Source organism: Cupressus sempervirens, chromosome 1 (genome assembly GCF_028749045.1).
Source record: "Cupressus sempervirens isolate cs-2001-9-10 chromosome 1, ASM2874904v1, whole genome shotgun sequence".
Classification (NCBI taxonomy): domain Eukaryota; kingdom Viridiplantae; phylum Streptophyta; class Pinopsida; order Cupressales; family Cupressaceae; genus Cupressus; species Cupressus sempervirens.
The window spans coordinates 740946913-740958940 of NC_143118.1; positions in this window are offsets into that span (position 1 = coordinate 740946913).

Sequence of the window (12028 nt, forward strand, 5' to 3'; positions counted from 1 at the left end):
TCATCCTCTTGTGGCACATGTAATGTCAAATTATGATGCCTCCTCCTATTTGGAGGAGCAGGAGGCTACTATACTAAAACAAGTGAATGGGTTAAATTGGCATACTCTTTTTCCTTTTTTAACTATTGCAAGTATTTAATTAAGTAGTACAACATAACATGCATTTTTCTTACCTAACAATTCCACATCATGTACATTATCATTTTGATTTGCTGCCATATCAATGTGCTGACCACTTGGAACATGCTCTATTCCTTCACAATGATGTTCAACATGCTCTAAAATATTCAAAAAGTGGTTACACATCAAATTGCAATTGAAGATGTTAAATTTTATTCATAATTGTTTAATTAATTACCAATAGAAAATTAATATGTTGACCACTATAATGCACATCATGGCCTTCATCATGAGCAGGTTCTATGATAGGATATGAAGGTTGTAGTGAAATGTTATGCATATTGTTATGAAGTCAATTTATGTTCAAAACTAACACTAAAAAAGAAATTTCTCAGCTATTCAATTTGATTTACTTTTCATTTGACCAATTTACCTATGTCTCATTTGGTGCACTAGATTCTTCGGTATAAGTTTTAGATTCCTATTGTAGGTGCACAACCATGACTTTATATCCTTCCTTCAAGGTAATTTTTTAATCTTCATCCATGAGATCCACATTAAATTATGTGCCCTTTATTTTTTCTTAATAATTTCAACTCATGTATTGTTTGATTAAGCAAAATTTGGAACATTATATTAAAAAAATATCAAATTCCATTGTTGCTACTTACAAGTAAAGATTGGAGATTCATATAGCCACCAAATCAAAGTTTGTGTTGGTCAACCTTTTCTAGTCTCACTTTTTTAGCCACTGGTGTGTCCTGCAGTCTATGAATAGTTTGAAACATGTTAGATTATATATTTACAAAGAGCACTAATTAGTGTATGATTACATTTTACTTAATACTATCATGAAATACCATCTTTTTCCCTATTTAAATTCATTTCCTTTATTATCTTGTAGTCCTTTATCCTTTGCATCTTCTATTATTCCATTCCACTCCAATGGTGGAATAATAGGAGGATGATCATACTTTGGGTCCTCCTTTAGACCACTTCTATATTGATCACTCACAGTCTTTATATGTCTTGATGCTCTTTTTAGAAGTAGGGCAATGTCAAAAATGTTTTTACCAAATAGATCCTCAAAAGATATAATTAGCTGATTTTTTAATTTAGAACCCTATTCATTACACATTTTTGAAAAAAAAAATTGTTAGTTCAATGAAATTTTAATATTGTATAATAAATGGAAAAAAAAAATATTGTAGCAATGATATCAAACTACATACCTTTTACATATGGTGGGTCCAAATAGTCTCAATGTCATATCAAAAAGATGATCAAAGAATTCATTTTCTAGAAAAACATAAAGGGATTATCATTCCAAAAGGAGTAATGTATAGGTAAACTAAAATTACACTTTAAATAATAATTTTTTTAAAGCACCTAGAAGCTTTCATAATTTTAGCAAAAACATAGTTTTCTTATTTAGCAATAACATCCCTGCAAATGAACTAGTACTAGTCACATAGACTGCTCCAGGAAATGGATCAGCTTTAGTAGCACTAGTCTCTATTTCTCTATCAACTGAAGGTCTATCTATTAGTGCACAAAATAGGTAAAAGAGTAAAAAATCCACCCAACAAAAGAAACAATCATGATTAGCACATTACAAAATATAACCAAACAAGGTTTTACCAGTTGTAGTGGGCATAGACGTGGATGTTTGCATGCTCATTTTTGTCAAAAATGCACTCAGCAATATCAAACTACTAACTAGAGGAGACATCCACACTTCATCATGAGCTAAAGAATACAATATTGTTAGAAAAGATATTTTCCATGGATAAAGATCAGATGGGATATTAGCTAGAAGTGTCCAAAAATAAAAGTTAAGTGTTATAATGTTGATGAAAAGAAATAATGTTGCACCAGTTTCACTTTCAACATTAGATGTCCTATTTCAACACTTAGTAATTTCCTTAAATAAACTCAATAGTTAATAATACTATAATTATAAGTAATGTTGTAAAACTAAAGTGTTACTTACACGAAGGTTGTGCACTACAACCCTCAGCATGTCCACCATGCGGTGTCATAACTGTCACATATTTATATAAAAGAATACATAATATTTTAGATCATGTTCCATAAGATACTATAAAATATAAACATCTACTGAACTTCTATTATTTCTTGAGATTAATTATTGCTTACCTTCAAAAAATTGACCCTACAACCCAATTCTTTTTTTAGTTCCTCTTTCTCCTCACTTGTGTTGCCCTCAATGATAATGCTAACAATTTCATAATTGTATTTTTGTTTGAGTTTTTGAGTCATGAACATAGGGTTAGCACTAAGGGAAATGTCATGTTGAAATGATGCCCATATTTTAGATTGCATTTGATCTACTTTCATTTTAGCTTTGCCCAATCATTTGTGACATCAATATTAATAAAATTCTATCAAAATAGGTCCAAAACCATAAAGAAAAGAACATAATAAAATGAAATTTGTTTCTATATAATTTGAACAATTACAATAATTAAGGTTTACCTCCACTAAAGAAGGTGTGTGAGATGGTGCATCCTCGCCTATGTGTGGTAGCCTATCCATGTCACCCTATGAAAAAGAATAGTAATTCTTAGCAATTAGTAGTGAAATAAAGGTATTTAACATGTTGTACTTAATGTTTATATTTGCACATATGGTTTTGAAAGAAAAATTTGGTGTAACTAATTTGTATATCTACAAAATTCAATATCAATAAAATTCCATTAAAATAACTTCAAATCCATAAAGAAAAGAACATAATAATACTATATTTATTTAGATATATAATGCGAACAATTACAATAATCAAGGTTTACCTTTACTGAAGAAGGTGTGTGTGATGGTGTATCCTCGTCTGTGGGTGGAGGTCTATCCATGTTTCCCTATGAAAGAGATTAGTAATTCTTAGTGATTAGTGGAAAAATGAATGTAATCTACTTACCAAAAAAAATATTAATAATAAAGTAGATTGCATATTGTAATGAATATTAATTGGAGGCAATTGGTTTAAATGTTATACTTACTAGTCACATGATAGGGAAATTTTTTGAATCTACATGGTTCAAATTGTAATATATCAAAAGCTCTTCTCTTGCACTTACTAATTTTATCACATGTACAAAAAATGATTTTTCCCTTCCGTTCTCTGAATATACAATTTTCCCTCTTATTAGTTGACACAAGTCGAGAAATATTTATAAATCCCACAATATCTCCTCTTTCTTTTGGCCTTCCATCAATATACTATTGGAAATATAAGAGGAGTAAATGAGAGGGGAGGGGTGAATCAGTTACTGCTAAAATAAATCCTGGATCCCTTAAATGTCAAATAAAATTTAGACTGGTAAAACTGATTACTTTCAATACTCAATAAGCATTTAGAAATTTCTAAACCTCTATAAATGTAGAGTGTGTATTACTTTAAAGGATCTTAAAATATTATTAGTAATTACTTGGAAGCATGAAAGAAATAACATGAATACATAAGGAACCAGGATTTAAAATGGAAACCCAATTTGAAAAAAAACACCAAATGTAAATAGTTACTATTTTTCACTCTTTTGAAGGGAGACATGTTAGGAGCCAACCTTGTTAAAGGTTAAAAAATACATTGTTAGGTGTGACCCTATTAAAGGATTTAATTACCCTATTAAGAGTGGCCTAGCAAGAGGTCTTGAAACAATTAAATGTATTTTCTACCTTGTTAGAAGATTTACAAATGCCTATTAAACCAACTTTGTTAAGAGATTTTAGATCACTACTACAATGGTTAAAGGGTAACAATTAAATGACATGACTGTGATGCAACTAAATTATTGATTACAGATCTCTACTCTAGTTCATACTTGATCCTTCCTAATGAAATAACACTTTTCTACTCCACATGGATACCTTCTTATCCTTTAAGTTTACTTCCTCTCTTCTTATCTCTTTCAACTTATTCAACTTGCATATCACACACTTTGAAATCACAACTTGACCTTTTACTTATACCTTTTAGATTGTCAAGTTGGGTCAAATACAAATTAGAATAACCAATATTCATCACCTTAGTTGGCTATAATCAATAAGTAAAATAATTAAGCTTTACATGTGAAAATAAGAAAATCCTTTGGTAGTTGACCTAGCTCAGTAGAAATTGATTCTGAAGTGATTTCTTGTGTTAACCAATACAAGCTCGATTAATATTGAAAACATACAAAATACCTTTGGTGACTGAGTGAACTCAGTTGGCACTAACTTTGGCCAACTTTCCCTTCATTAACCAAGTGATCTTTCTTAACACTCTTTTTTGCTTAACTTCCTTTAACACCCAAGTGAGCTCGTTAAATACTACCTTCTGTACAAAGTAAACTCAAGAGTGCTTAGTAGACAAGAAAAACTATCTTTACTAACCAAGTGAGCTCAACATCAAAGACAACACAAAACTAATCAATTGTATCCAAAAATCTCCCTCTTTGACATTGATGACAAAACAACATGTCATAGAACAATAAAATTCAAGAACAAGACTCCACCTAATAGAATGTTTTTCCCTCTTTGATTTTATATGAAAAAATTCTCCTATAGTATTCTTCCTTTGTGAATGAAAAAATTAACTTCTCCATCTACAAAATTTTAGTAAAATATGACAATAAACTTCTCTCTCTTTAACAACACATGCCAAAGACAATTTTGATTAGTACCAATGTACCTTAAGTATAGATTCATCTACAATATGTCCTTGTCAATACTGCATCAATTGACTGATCTTCGACTTGGTTCTTTTTGATGCATCACTAGACTTTATTTAGTGAGATTTGAATAGGGGAATGAACCCTAGTTCACCTCTTAGATACAAAAATGCATCCTTAGGTAATGGTTTGATGAATATATTTGTAATTTTTTCTTTTGTATGCACATATTCCAATCTAATTTCTTTGTCCTTTACTAATTCTCTTAAAAAGTGATATTTAATATCAATGTGCTTTGTTTTATAATGCATCACTAGATTCTTTGATATGTTGATTGCATTAGTGTTATCACAATACATGACTATTGGCTCTTTGATTTCAACCTTAATTCCTTCCAAAAACTATTTGAACCAAACAATGTTAGAGCAATTCATTGCTATTGCTACATATTTTGCTTTTTCTATGGATTGAGATGTGCAGTTTTGCTTCTTGCTTGTCCAAGATGCCAACATTTTACCAAGAAAGAATGTTCCACCAATAATGCTCTTTCTATCATCAAGATTTCTTACCCAAACAACATTAGTAAATATTTTTAGGTGAAGGTTGCCTCCAAGTTTGTACCATAAGCCATAGTCTTCAGTACCTTTCAGATATCTGAAGATTATTTTTATTTCCATCATGTGATTTTTTGTGGGTTTAGCTAAGAATCTTGCTACTATCCCAACTACTAAGGCAATATTAGGCCTTGTATGTACCACATACTTTAATTTTCCAATAATTGATCTATATAAGGTCCGATATGTTTCTTTGGAGTCATCATATTTGGTAAGCTTAAGTCCAATACACATTGGGGTTCCAACTTCTTTTGAATCTTCCATTCCAAACTTCTTGAGTGTCTCTTTGATGTACTTAGGTTGAGTGATAGAGATACCATTTCTATTCTATTGTATTTGTAATCCATCAAATAATTTTACTTCACCAAATAGGGACATTTCAAATTCTTTATTCATTTGTTCTTAAAATGCTTTTCTTAACTCATCATTTCCTATAAATAGAGTATCATCGACAAATATTTCTACCAACATAATCTTCTTGTCTAGTCCTGTCTTGATCTATAGACTAATGTTATCATTTGTTTTCTGAAAACTAATCTGTATCAAATAGTTATGTAGTCTTTCATACCAAACTCTAGGATCTTGTTTTAGACCATATAGTTCTTTGTGTAATTCGTAGACCATGTCCCTTTTTTTCTAGATCAACAAAACCTTCTGGCTATTCAATGTAGACTTTCTCACCAAGAATTCCATTCAAGAATGCAGATTTAACATCCATCTGATATACTTTGAATCCTTTGTGAGATGCATAAGATAATATAGTCCTAACACCTTCTAATCTTGTAATAGTGGTAAGAGTTTCACCATAATCAATACCTTCTTGAGAATAGTCTTTACATAAAAATATCACTTTGTTTCTTGACACTTTTCCATCCTCATTCAACTTATTTCTGAATACTCATTTTGTACCAATCACATTTTTGTCTTTCGGCCTAGGTACAAGAGTCCAAGTTTTATTCTTTTCTATTTATTCTATTTCTTCATTCATACCCTTAATCCAACTTTCATTTTCTAGAGCATCCTTAACACTTCTAGGTTCAAATTTAGCAAGTAAACATGTACCTTTTAGTTTTCTTCTTATCATTATTCCATCTGATTTGTCTTCAATAATTTGATTAGGTGCATGATGCCTTTTGACATATTTAGCCAATATAGGCTCTTTGAATTTTGAATGAATTGTATTGTCTTCATTTTAAATCTCAACTTTAGACTCAGGTCCTTTTGTCTATGGTTCAAGTTCTTTAGAATTTGTATGCACTTAGTAGCCTCTTAATGTGACTCAAGTCCTTGTGACTCAATTTGCACTTCTTGCAACTCAGTAACTGATGGAGATTTGGAGAGCTCAAGATATGAGGTCTCATTTTTGTCAAATGTGTTTAGAAATGTATTAGGTTCATAGTAGACAAATCTTCTGTAATCTTCTAGTTCTTTTTTTCTTTCTTCCTCAGTCCATTTTACAAACTTATGAATTCTCACATGTCCACTTTCTATGATTTTTTGAGTGGATAAATTAAGATATTTATATGCTTTACTTTTATAGGAATATCCTAAAAATATACCTTCATCACCTTTTACATGAAATTTTCCTTTTCTAGATTCTTTCAATATATAATATTTGCTGCCAAATACTTTCATGTAACTTGCATTGGGTTTGTAGCCATACCACAATTCATAGGGAGTTTTGTTTGAGTCCTTCAACTAAACTTAGTTCAAAGTATAAACTGCAGTGCTAATAGTCTCCTTCCATTGTTTGATAGCAACATTATTCGATCAATCATTAGTTTCCTTGCACAATACATGATGGATCTATTTCTTCTTATAGCTATTCCATTCTGCTCAGGAGAACCAGGGGTTGATACTTGTCTTTTGATTCCTCTTTCAACATAGAAATTGTTGAATTCATTTGTGATGAATTCACCACGTCTATCTGATCTTAAGCATTTCAATCTTTTTCTAATTTCTTTTTGTACTCTAGCTAGATACCATTTGAATTTCTCAAAAGCTTCTAATATTTCTTTGAGATACATAACAATCATCATTCTAGAATAATCATCAAAAAAAAAAGGAAAATCTTTTCTCCACTATAAGTTTCTATTCCAATGGGTCTACATAAATTAGTATCCACAATATCTACTACATCTTTTGACTAATAGTATTTTCTTTTAAAACTAGTCTTTCCCATTTTACCAATTTGGCAATTCTTGCATAATCCAACATTAGGTTTCTTCAAACTAGGAAGACTTCTTACTCTTCTAAGTTTTCTAATCTTGACCATATTATCAAAGTTTATATGACATAGTCTTCTCTTCTATAGCCAACTTTCTTCTACTTTAGCAATAAAACATGAACAATCACCAAGATCAAGATAAAATAGGTTACATTTTGTTTTCTTTCCTGATCCAATTAGATTTCCTTTGTTATCTAGTAGTCTTGCATTGTGATTCATGAATTCTACCTTGAATCCAATGTTCTTTAGTTGTGCCACACTTAGTAAATTATGTGTTAGTCCTTCAACCCAATAGGCATTGTCACATACAAGTTCATTGCTGAATGAGATATGACCTTTTCCTTTTATGCAACAAGGTTCATTATTTCCAAACCTTACACTACCTCCATCATAGTGTTCAAAATGTTCAAACTTAGTTTTGTTTCTAGTCATATGGTGAGAACATCCACTATCTATGATCCATCTATCATTTTTGCTAATATGAGAGAAAACTCCCATTTTATCTCCTCCATCATCAGATTCATCTTTTACAATAATATATAGTATTTCATGTTCACTATTATCAAAATCTTTAGTCGTAAAACAAGTTCTCTTACCTTTTTTGTTGTAGGAATTGTGACCTTTGAATTCCTTCTTGCCTTTGTACTTGTGGTTTTTCTTGTCTTTCTTTCCTTCTTTGTTTGGACACCTAGTAGAAATATGACCAATTTCTTCACAAGAGAAACATATTGGAGGGATTTTTCCTTTGTACTTTTCTCTACTTCGAGAATATTTCTTTGCAAGTAGAGCCTCAAAAATTTCAATATCAATATAAAAAATTCCTTCAGTGTCTTCCTCATTTTCTAATTTGTTATGTTTTATTTTCATGTCTTTTCCTTTGAGTGAGAGTTTAGCTTCAAATATAGACTCAATATTCTTGGAAGTAGGAACATAGTTGTCAAAGTTGTCTAATTCAAAAGCTGTCAATCTTCCTACTAGTGCATCCAAGCCTATCTTATTATTTGGATCACATCTCTTTTCTTGAATAGTAGATACTCTAATTGCATAGATGAGAAGAAAAGTTCTAAGTATTTTACTTACAACATTTTCTTCTTTGATTTCTTCTCTAGATGCTCTGATTGTACTAACACTGACCTTGATTCTTTCCACATATTTTGCAACATTTTCATCTTCTCTCATTTTCATTTGATCAAATTGTCCTCTAATGCTTTCTTCTTTGGATCTTTTTACAGTGTAATCTCTTCCATAGATTTCTTTTAGTTTGTTCCACATATCAAAAGTAGTTTTATAACCTTTGACCTCATCAAATTCAACATAACTAAGAGTAGATGCAATGTCAATCATCATGATGTTATGGTTCTTTTCCTCAACAATATCTTCAATTGATAATGTTCCAGTGGGAGTTTTATATTCTTCATCAAGATATTTGTAGCTTGAATCACTAATGGTAGCCAAGTGAAGCCTCATAAGTCCTTCCCATGCTGCAAAGTTGTCTTTGTTCAGCTTTGCAATCTCTCTCTTATAAGACATCCTGATCTTAAGCTTAGGTCCTTGAAACCTTCTCCGTGAGCACCGAAAGCTCTGATACCTATTGTTGGAAATATAAGAGAAGTAACTAAGAGGGGAGGGGTGAAGTAGTTACTACTAAAATAAATCCTAGATCCTTTAGATGTCAAATAAAATTCACACTAGTAAAATTGATTACTGCTGATGCTCGGTAATCATTCAAAAATTTCTCTAACTGAGTAAATGTAGAGTGTGTAATGTATGCATGAATATGTGGCCTCTATTAACACAAACACTTCAACATGGTCTTTATCTGCAGATTCATCCTAGAATGAACATGAGATTGTTCACCCAAGATTTTCCCTGCAAGCCAACTTGTTGCCTTCTATCTAAAGGGATTTTGCCTGTTAATATCCTTAGAATTGAGGTATAGGCAACCAAACCCTCTAAGAATAAAAGATTTGATATGCAACTAATCAATGTGAGAATGCAAAGTAATCTATAATGAGATATGCATATAATCTAAGAACAAGTAAAGGAAACTAGATTAATCATATGCATATTATACTAAATGAAATTAAACTACTAAGGATGCAAATGTATACAAAATATGAGCAAATGTGACCAAATGTGAGTATGAATTTCAACAACACTTTGATAGAAATTCAGTTCATCCTCCCAAAATGAAGAAATGAGGGTCTCTTAAATAGATTTTCTTGGAATCCATCAACGGTTGAGATCGATTTCAATCAATGGTTAGGATTGAAGATGAGGTTTAGTTAAGATGGAAGATTCCCAAATTAAAGGGAGTTAACTAACTCAGATCTAAGTGTAAGAGTCAATCAGCTCAGAAAGACTTTAGTGTGAAAGCAAGTGATCTGGGTCACTTCTATTTTGATTAGCAGTGAACTAGGAATTTCCATTTTTGAACTGAAGAGAAGAATTAGAAAGAATATTTAATTTAATAAAATGAGATATTCTCTCATAAATACCTTTTCTATTTAATTAAATAATTTTATTTAATTAATTAGAGACACTTTTCTTTTTTAATTAAATAGCTTCATTTAATTAATTAGGAATGACTTCCTATTTAATTATATAACTTTGCTTAATTAATTAGAAATAACTTTTCTATTAATTAAATAATTTCATTTAATTAATTAAAATAGGCATATTTATTAAATTAAATAAATTTAATTCCATAGTACATTAGCCTTAGGAGGTAATTTAATTTATTAAAGTATGAATACTTTAGATTAAATTAAATTGAAATCAAATAGGTTTAACATGGCTAATATGAGTGCGTACTATAGGGATTAAATAATGAGTATGATGAATGTAGATTAATATTTTCTATATTTGACAATTAATTCAAGTAGCGAGTAGTAGAATGAGAATTTACCTAGTGAAATAGGACTTTAGAATTGATCCAAATAGACAAAAATTGGTATCATGGAAATGAGCCAATTTTGTTGTATTACATGTATTACTTTAGTAGATCTTAAGATTTTATTAGTAATTTCTTGCAAGCATGAAAGAAATAACATGAATGCATAAGACACTAGGATTTAATGTAGAACCCCAATTTGGAAAAATCCACCAAATATAACTAGTTATTATTTTTCACTCTTCTGGAGTGAGCCCTATTAGGAGGCAACCCTGTTAAATGTTATGAAACACACTTTTAGGTGTGATTTTGTTAAAAGATTTAATCACGCTATTAGGAGTGGCCTAGAAAGAGGTCTTGAAATAATTTGATGCAATTGCAACCTTATTAGAGGATATACAAATGGTTGTTAAACTAACTCTATTAAGAAATTTTAGATCACTACTACAATAGTTAGAGATTAACAATAAAATAACCTAATTGTGATGCAACTAAATTACTGATTACAAATCTTTGCTCTAGTTCATACTTGGTCCTTCCTAATAAAATAACACTTTTCTGCTCCACATGGATACCTACTTATCCTTTAAGTTCACTTTCTCTCTTCTTATCTCTTTCAACATATTCAACTTTCATATCACACACTTTTAAATCACAACTTGACCTTTTACTTATACTTTTTAGATTGTTATGTCAACTCAAATACAAATTAGAGTAACCAATATTCATCACCTCAATTGGCTAGAACCAATAGGTAAAATAATTAAGCTTTACATGCCAAAATAAGAAAATCCTTTGGTAGCCGACCTAACTTGGTAGAAACTAATTCTAAAGAAACTTCTTGTGTTAACCAATAGAAGCTCGGTTAACACTATGAACTTACAAAATTCCTTTAGTAACTAAGTGAATTTGGTTAACACTGACTTTATTCAACTTTCCTCTTGTTAACCAAGTGAGCTCAGTTAACACTCTTTTCTACTTAACTTCCTTCAACACCCAAGTGAGCTTGGTAGATATTGCTTTCTATACAAAGTTAATTCAGGAACGGTTGGTAGATAAGGAAAATTATCTTCACTGACCAAGTGAGCTTGACATGTACTAACTGTCAACTGATATGACATTTGTGTAACATCAAAGACAACACACAATTAATCAATTGTATCCAACATATGCATGTAGCAAACATTTTACTTTGATCATTTTCTTTGTATTGTATATAATTTGGTGACAATGCATACCTAAGCATGCTTTTTTCATATTACACAATCCACATCAAATTGTTGTAATTGTAACAAGGTCCTATAGACTCCATCAATTCAAAAACTTTATTCTAATAGACCTTAATGCCATCCATGGAAAATATGCCCAAACCATGTAATAAAAATAGAACTATGCGATGTATCCTTTCATTAATAGAAAAATTAGTATTAAGTGGAGTTAATTCCTTGGGTGGCCATTCTTTTTGAAGACATGTATACTTTTAGGGAACCTTTCTCTCACCTTC